General features: G+C 41.1%; 1 pseudogene; it reads right to left on the bottom strand.

Moving 5' to 3' along the window:
* Window positions 1-591: 591 nt before the first annotated feature.
* On the bottom strand, window positions 592-2,537 carry LOC132018514 (aspartate--tRNA ligase, cytoplasmic-like; annotated as a pseudogene).
* Between the last annotated feature and the right edge of the window lie 4,923 nt (window positions 2,538-7,460).

Below are 7,460 nucleotides of genomic sequence, written 5' to 3'. Positions count from 1 at the left end.
ATCTTTCCCTGGCTCCTTCTCTTCCTTTCCTCAATCTCAGAATGTTGGAGTCCTGGGGCTTAGTCTTGGGTCGTCTTCACTATCTTTCTCTCCTTATATGATCCCATTCAGTCCCATGGCTTTCAAAATCACCTGTATGTCAGTGACTTGGAAAACAGTATCTAGAAACTTGATCTCCTCTGTGGACTCCAAACACATATCTACACTTGATATTTCTTCTGGGTTGTAACACATCCAAGAGAAAATTCTTTCTTTTTTTAAAAAAATGCTTAAAATTATTAACATTTATTGTAGTAATGCAACATGAATTTTTAACATAACCATAAGAATTTTTCATTAAAATGTTCAACAATTTCCTACTGAAGCATGCCCAAAGTTACAAAAATCTGCTCTTTTTTTAAAATTTTTTATTTTTATTTTTTTTGTTAGTAATTTTAAAAATCTGCTCTTTTAAAGTAACCTACAGTGAATTAATCCAAGTAATTGTGGCACTTTAGATAGGATATTTACTCCACTGCATATTTTAAGTAGCTAAGGGATAGCTTGATCAATAGCAAGTTACTGGAAATAATTTAAAAAGCATGGCTTTCTTTAAGGAGTGAGTTGTTTGGGATGACCAGGGAACACTGAGGTCTCATGAACATTGTGCTATCCCAAAAAAAGCATCATCACTCATTCCAACCCAAGACCTCCACTGGCATGAGAAGGCGTTCCAAAGCAGAAGGAATCAATGTATGCCTTAATTTTCTCCAAGTCAATTCCATGAGGTAAGGCTCACTTTGTTAACAGATGAGGATCATGTGTTCTTTGAGTTCCTGATAGTATTTCTTTTTCTCTCATTAATATACTGTAAGAGTTGGACTGTTTTAAGATTTCTTGGGTCGGGCATGGTATAGAAAGGTCTTATAACCAATGGATATTTATCAAGAATATAAAAGTCTGTATCATGCTTTTCTTTCACCAAATGACACAACAGTTTTCCATTGGGTGTACTCAGATCTTCATCTCCCATTTCAATTACAGCTTCCTTAAGCATAGCCTACACTTCACAATACTCAAGTCTTAAAGTTGGCTCCAAAAGTTTGAATGGCTCACACAGAAATTGTTTATTCACTGAATTTTAGTTTTCAACCTTTCTGGGAGTCCTTTGAATGTTTGTATTAAGGTCTCAACAATTTCTTCCACAATGTCATGGTAACGGTAATTAAAAGCCATTTCAATAGGGCTCCTGGGTGGCTCAGTGGGGTAAATCCTCTGCCTTTGGCTCAGGCCCTCATCCCAGAGTCCTGGGATCAAGCCCTGCATTGGGGGTCTCTGCTCTGCAGGGAGTCTGCTTCCCTTCCTCTCTCTCTGCCTGCCTCTCTGCCTACCTGTGATCTCTGTCTGTCAAATAAATAAATAACATCTTAAAAAAAAAAGCCATTTCAATCTCCATACCAACAAATTAAATGTCCATGGCTTTTTGAGTCTACAGCTCTGAATACTGGTCCAATACAGAAAACCTTCTCAAAATAAGCACAAATACACATTTGCTTGTACAGCAGTTGGGACTGGCCAACTATGCAATATTTTTAAAATATGACCCAGTAAATACGTTGACTTCTCCTTCACTGTCAACTGAGATAATTTTAGGAGTTTGGGTCTCCCTAAAACCTTTGTTAATTAAATTTCTCAGAAAAAATGGCAGATGCCAGGGGTGCCTGGATGGCTCAGTGGGCCTCTGCCTTCGGCTCAGATCATGATCTCAGGGTCCTGGGATTGAGAGCCCATTGGGCTCTCTGCTCAGCAGGAAGTCTGCTTCCCTGCTTCTCTCTGTCTGCCTCTCTGCCTACTTGTGACTCTCTCTTTGCGTCAAATAAATAAATAAAATAAATCTTTAAAAAAAGAAAATCTTAAAAAAAAAATGGCAGATGCCAGACTGGAAAGGGAAGACTGCTTAACTAGTTGATAAGTCCTAAGATCAAGGACTCTATCCTGGTTAACTGTAGCTCTTCCTTCCTCTTCTCCTTCCACTTCAGGTCCAACAGCATCATTCAGCTGCAAAGGCAGGAGGGGTTCAGTCAAACTGATCACATAAATCTTTTGAACATGTAACTCTACGTCTTGCTATGTACAGCTTCCAATTTTCTGATTCACTTTTTCACTACACCTTCTACATCTATGACGCTCTCTTTGTTAATGTTGGCAGCAAATTTAACCATCTGCTTGCTTGCATGGTCTCTCATTGCCATGAGGGCCTGGACATTAAACTGTTGCTGACATAGGACTATGAAACACTGCTTCCTTTAGCTCTACTTATATGAACACTTGCATGCACCCAAACAAGTCCTTCAGCTTTGCATACTGTTGAAGTCACTAAATGAAACCAAAACTCAATCTGGTTTTTCTTGTGACTGTATTACTAACGGTTCTACATATCTTTCTTTAGCATAGTCTTCTACCACATCCATGATGTCCTGTGGCTTCTCCTGACATTCGTGGTTTGTGCTGGCACTGGGGATTGGGACAGTAGTACCGGGAGGCGTCTCCCACTCCATCAAAGTCTTCTATAGGGCAGATCCCCAAGAGAGAATTCTTATTTCCATTCTATTTAGACTTGTGCCTCCTGCAGTGAATAACACCACATTTCACCCAATGGCTGAAGCCAGTATCAGAGTCTTTATTAGCTAGGATCAATCACCCCAGCCAGCATAGTAACTACTTTCTTTTCCTGTTCAATCAGAGACATAAGAAGCTTACCATGGCTGGGTGGCATTCTTAACTTCCAGTTCAAGGGGATCATTGTTGTGTTTCCTAGTGCAAGCATTTCTCTCTCTGTAATTTAGGTCTCTAGACCAGCAAGATATAAAGTTACAGGAATAGGAAACAAAAATTTTGCTGGTGGATCACTAGATGAAATAGTGAATCAAGATACTCCAATTTCTACCCCCTTAATTTCTGGATCCATGAATTCTGTCTACGGAAGAAACAGCACCATATATCAGACACTGATTCAGAACACATGTAGCCAGAATTCTGGAAACTCTGGTCCCAGCCCTTCAGGGTACCCAGCTTGCATGGTAATCGAATCTTCAAAGGGCCATTTTACCCTTCTAGTAAGTAAGCTTCAGAATGGTGGAGAACAAGGTGAAACCAGTGAATTTCATGAGGACTGGCCCACTGCCACTCTTCATTAGCTGTGAAGAGAATTCTTTGATCAGAAACAATATTATGTGGAATACCATGACTATAGATAAGATATTTAGACAGATGCATTTCATGCAAGGAAGGCAAATCTATATCAGAGTGAGTGTTTATTCCAATAAATGTTGCCCCTTCCATGAAAGAAGCAGTCTAATGTAATTAACCTAACAGCAGGCAGTTAGCAGATTACCCCAGGTAATCCATACCCAGACTCAGTGTTAGTCTCTGTTGCTGGAAGACTGGGTGCTCAGCAGGGGCCAGAGCCAGATCAGCCCTGATGAATACAAGTTCATGTTGCTGAGTCCATGCATAACTTCCATCCCTGCCCCCATGGCCATTTATTCATGAGTCCATTGTGCATTAATAGGGCGAGGCAGGGAAGACCACTCTACATTGAGGGAAATACTGCTCCCTCCCCAGAGGAAGAAGGGCTCTTGCGAAGTCATTCCCTATTTCTTCATGTGGAAAGGAGACAGATGAACCAAGGAACATGCTTTTATGTTGGTTGCTCTTGGGTGTCCCTTCTCAATTAAAAGCACTTTCAAATTGTATATGTTGTCTTTTCTCCCCTCCCACCCAAGATTTTGATGAACCCTCTACCCTTCCCTCAAGGGTCTGCTTTGTGAAAAATACAAATTTTCCTAGGGTCCCACAGTTTCTTTTCAGAATTACTGTTACAGATTTTTTGGGAATGCAACAATTTTATTAGAATTCAATGATAGAAATATTTGGGATCAGAGAAGTAAAAGTGAATTTTACTTGGGAAACTTAGAGCCTGACAAACTTGAAGACATTTAAGGAGAGAGCAACCCTCCCTCCCACCGAAAAAATCCCAAAACAACAGTGATGGCTCAGGATATAATATGGATGGTTGGAGTGTTATAGTCCAAAAGGACACAACATTTACAGCATTTGAAGGAATCCTGGGGTAGAAATGTAATGATCTAAAATAAGGAAAATGTTCATATAGTGAGATGAAATCTCTGCTTGCTTTGTTACATTTACAAATACAGTATATGCATTTGAATATATTGTATAACTTTGAAAGTCTCCATTTATTAACTGTTAGCTTGAATAGGAGCTTGTGGCTATCTGAACCCTATCAACTGGTATTTAAACTGTGATTCATCAAGATGGATCCTGGCATCAGCTAGTGTTGTATAGACATCTGGAAAGTCAGAATTCTATGAGGGATGACATTTCTGAGAGGTTGGAATATAAGGATGAGGATTATGACACGCATTTGGAATGATCTTGCACTGGCTGTGGATTATGGATGGTCTTTTTCAGTAGCCCTAGCTCTCCTAGCTCTCTCTCTTTTAGCTACACCATTTGCTTTTTGTTGGATGATGGCAGCAAAGACAGTAAATACTATCTCAATGTGTAACTGAACATTTAAAAAGTCTAATCTGCATTAAGTATGCAATGCAAAAAACTGTCTTCGTCATCACATGACATAAGTATAAAAATGCCTGCAGTGAGGGGTGCCTAGGTGGCTCAGTGGGTTAAAGCCTCTGCCTTCGGCTCAGGTCATGATCCTGGGGTCCTGGGATCAAGCCCTGCGTCAGGCTCTCTGCTCAGTGGGGAGCCTGCTTCCTTCTCTCTCTGCCTCCTTGTGATCACTGTCAAATAAAATCTTTAAAAAAAAAAATAAAAACAAAAAGGAAGTGCGTACAGTGAGCTGACTTACTTTAACATTCTATGAGAATCCTCTGGAGGGTTTGGTTCCCTGTGCTGAACAATCTGAATATGACATTTGGGGCAGTTAGGAGAAAGAGACCCACAGGAAAGCATTCCTGGTGTGGCAGAGCTGGCTAGATGTCCACCTATGACTCATGCTTCCCAAGCCATCGTGGGGAGTTGTTGCTGGCGAGTGCTGCCAAGCACAGAGTGCACTTCTCAACTGCCCTTCCTTCAGGTGGGGCTCTGTGATTGGCTTTGGTCAGTTACTTTGACGAAGACCATTTATTAGTCTAATGTGATTCATAATATGTTATGAACTGAACTGTCTCTCTCCAAAATTCTTCTGTTGAAGTCCTAATGCCCAGTACCTCAGAATATAACTGTTAGAGGTAAATCTTTTGAGAGGTAATTAAGGTTAAATGAGGTGAGAGGGTAGGCTTTAATCCAAAATAACTGCTGTCCTTATGAGAGGGATAAAGTAGGACACAGACACACAGAGAAAAGACCATGTGAAGGTACAGGGAGAAGATGGCTGCCTCAGAAGAACCCAACCCTGCCAATGCCTTGATCTTGGACTTCCATCCTCCAGAGCTATTAGAAAAAAATGGTTGTTTAAGCCACCCAGCCTGTGGTATTTAGTTGTGACAGCCCTAGAATACCAAAACAGAGGGGATGTGTTTTCTCTGATTTCTTTCCTTCTATCTTTGCTGGGTGGGATGTGGGTACCTATGTCAAACTTGGAAGCATTGTTGAAGATGGTGGGCTCTCTCTTAGTCTGGTCTCCAAATACCTCTGTGGGTTGGAACCTACTATTGGTGACAAGCAGGAATATTCATTTGAGATTTTAAGTAAATAAGAAATGAACTAGTATTATATGAAGCTATGGAGATTTTGAGATTTATTTATTACAACAGCTAGAATTACCATCCCCAAATGGAGAAGCAATCATAGTGGATGAAGGGAGACAGATGGTCACATCTAGAAAAAGAGTAGAAGAAGTATCAATGTTCAGGTATTGTTCTCTTCAGCCAAAGAGCACTCTGGGGTAGTCTGGAAAAGGTGATGTAAAGTAACTCAAATACCTCATTAATTACCATATGATCCTAGGAGTGGGAGGAAGCTATGCCAAAGCCACATAATGCCACAAGAAAGATACATGATCTGGGACCAGAAAACTTGTGTGAATGATTCTCATTTAGAAAAACTATGGGTCCCATTCTCATAAACAACAGCTGTTGTAGAAAATACAGAAATTTCATGTTTATGTTGGCTTCTACTGTTCCAACTTTTCATGTTAAATGTATTGTGTAGAATGTTTTCTAAGTTACTTAATAAGTCACCAAAGCACCCAAGCAATTAAGAGGTGGGTGGTCTATGTTGACAAGTAAACAATATAATTTATATGTGGTCCTTTTAGTTCCTTGCTGTTGGAATGAGTTCCAAGTTCATAAGTTCATTTAGAGCTAAAACTGAAAACTGTTCTTGGCTGTAAATGAGTTAATGGTCTGTCATCCAAACCTGGGATCCCACTGGCACAGAGTGGCAGGCTGGGATGGAAGCCCAGATCTGTAGCCAACAGCAGGCACCAAACTATCCCTCTGCCTCTCTAGGACTGGTTGGGTGTGGCCACATGACTTAGGCTGGCCAGTGAAATCTGAACAGAGATGCTCAGACTGGGCACTCCGAGTGGAAGCTTAGGGGCCAGTGCCTGCTTGTCCTGCTCTCTCTTTCCCTGGTCATGGGACGATAAAACACATGTGGAAGTAAGTGAAACAACCTATAATAGGAGTTGCCCCCAGAGAGGCTGTTGTCTGAGGACATGTCCTAGCCTGCAGTGGCTTTGTAAGAGCTCACCTTTAGTTTAGTTAGTTGCAGAGGTTTTGAGGTTCTTATGTTCCTGCCTAACCTTGCCCATTCTGACTGAAGCTCAAGAAGCCCTGTAAAATATCTCTTAAGGCTTATGGGGGCAGAGGCTGCTACTTGTTCCTCAGTATCTTTTCCTTTTCTCAGATTAGCTGGGCATACAGGTGCATTAAACAGAAATAACATTTCTTGACTTTCCTCATAGCTAGGATATGACTGAATAACTGAGTCCTGGCTGTGTGGTCTGCTGTGTCCTAGATAACTAAGGTTTCTATCTTTCTTAGTCTTCATTGTTTTATTGAGCAAAAAGCAAACTGGTTAGGGAAAACTGGGCTATCCCTATTTGCACTCTGTTTGTGTTAGAATAGAAGGGAACTCTAACTTCCAAGGTTAGGTTCTAAAATGACTGTGTCTTCCATCCTGGGTGCCCTCTTTTGTTCCCTCACTTACTTGTTCTGAGGGAAGTCAGCAGCCATACTGTGAGCTGCTCTCTGGAGAGGTCAATGTAGGAAGGAAGTGGGGACTTATATCCAACAGCCCACAAGGAACTGAGTCCTGTCCACATCCATGTGAGTGATCTGGGAAGAGGGTTTTCCCCCAGTCAAAGCTTTAGTTGAGACCATAGCCCGTGCTGACAGCTTAACTTCACAAGAACGCTTGAGCTAGAGACACCCAGTGAAGCCATATCAATATTCCTGACCCATAGATACCATGAAATGTACTATGAGATA

Source organism: Mustela nigripes, chromosome 5, assembly GCF_022355385.1.
Source record: "Mustela nigripes isolate SB6536 chromosome 5, MUSNIG.SB6536, whole genome shotgun sequence".
NCBI lineage: Eukaryota > Metazoa > Chordata > Mammalia > Carnivora > Mustelidae > Mustela > Mustela nigripes.
Note: the sequence above shows the minus strand (reverse complement) of the source record. Positions and strands in the feature narration are given on the sequence as shown.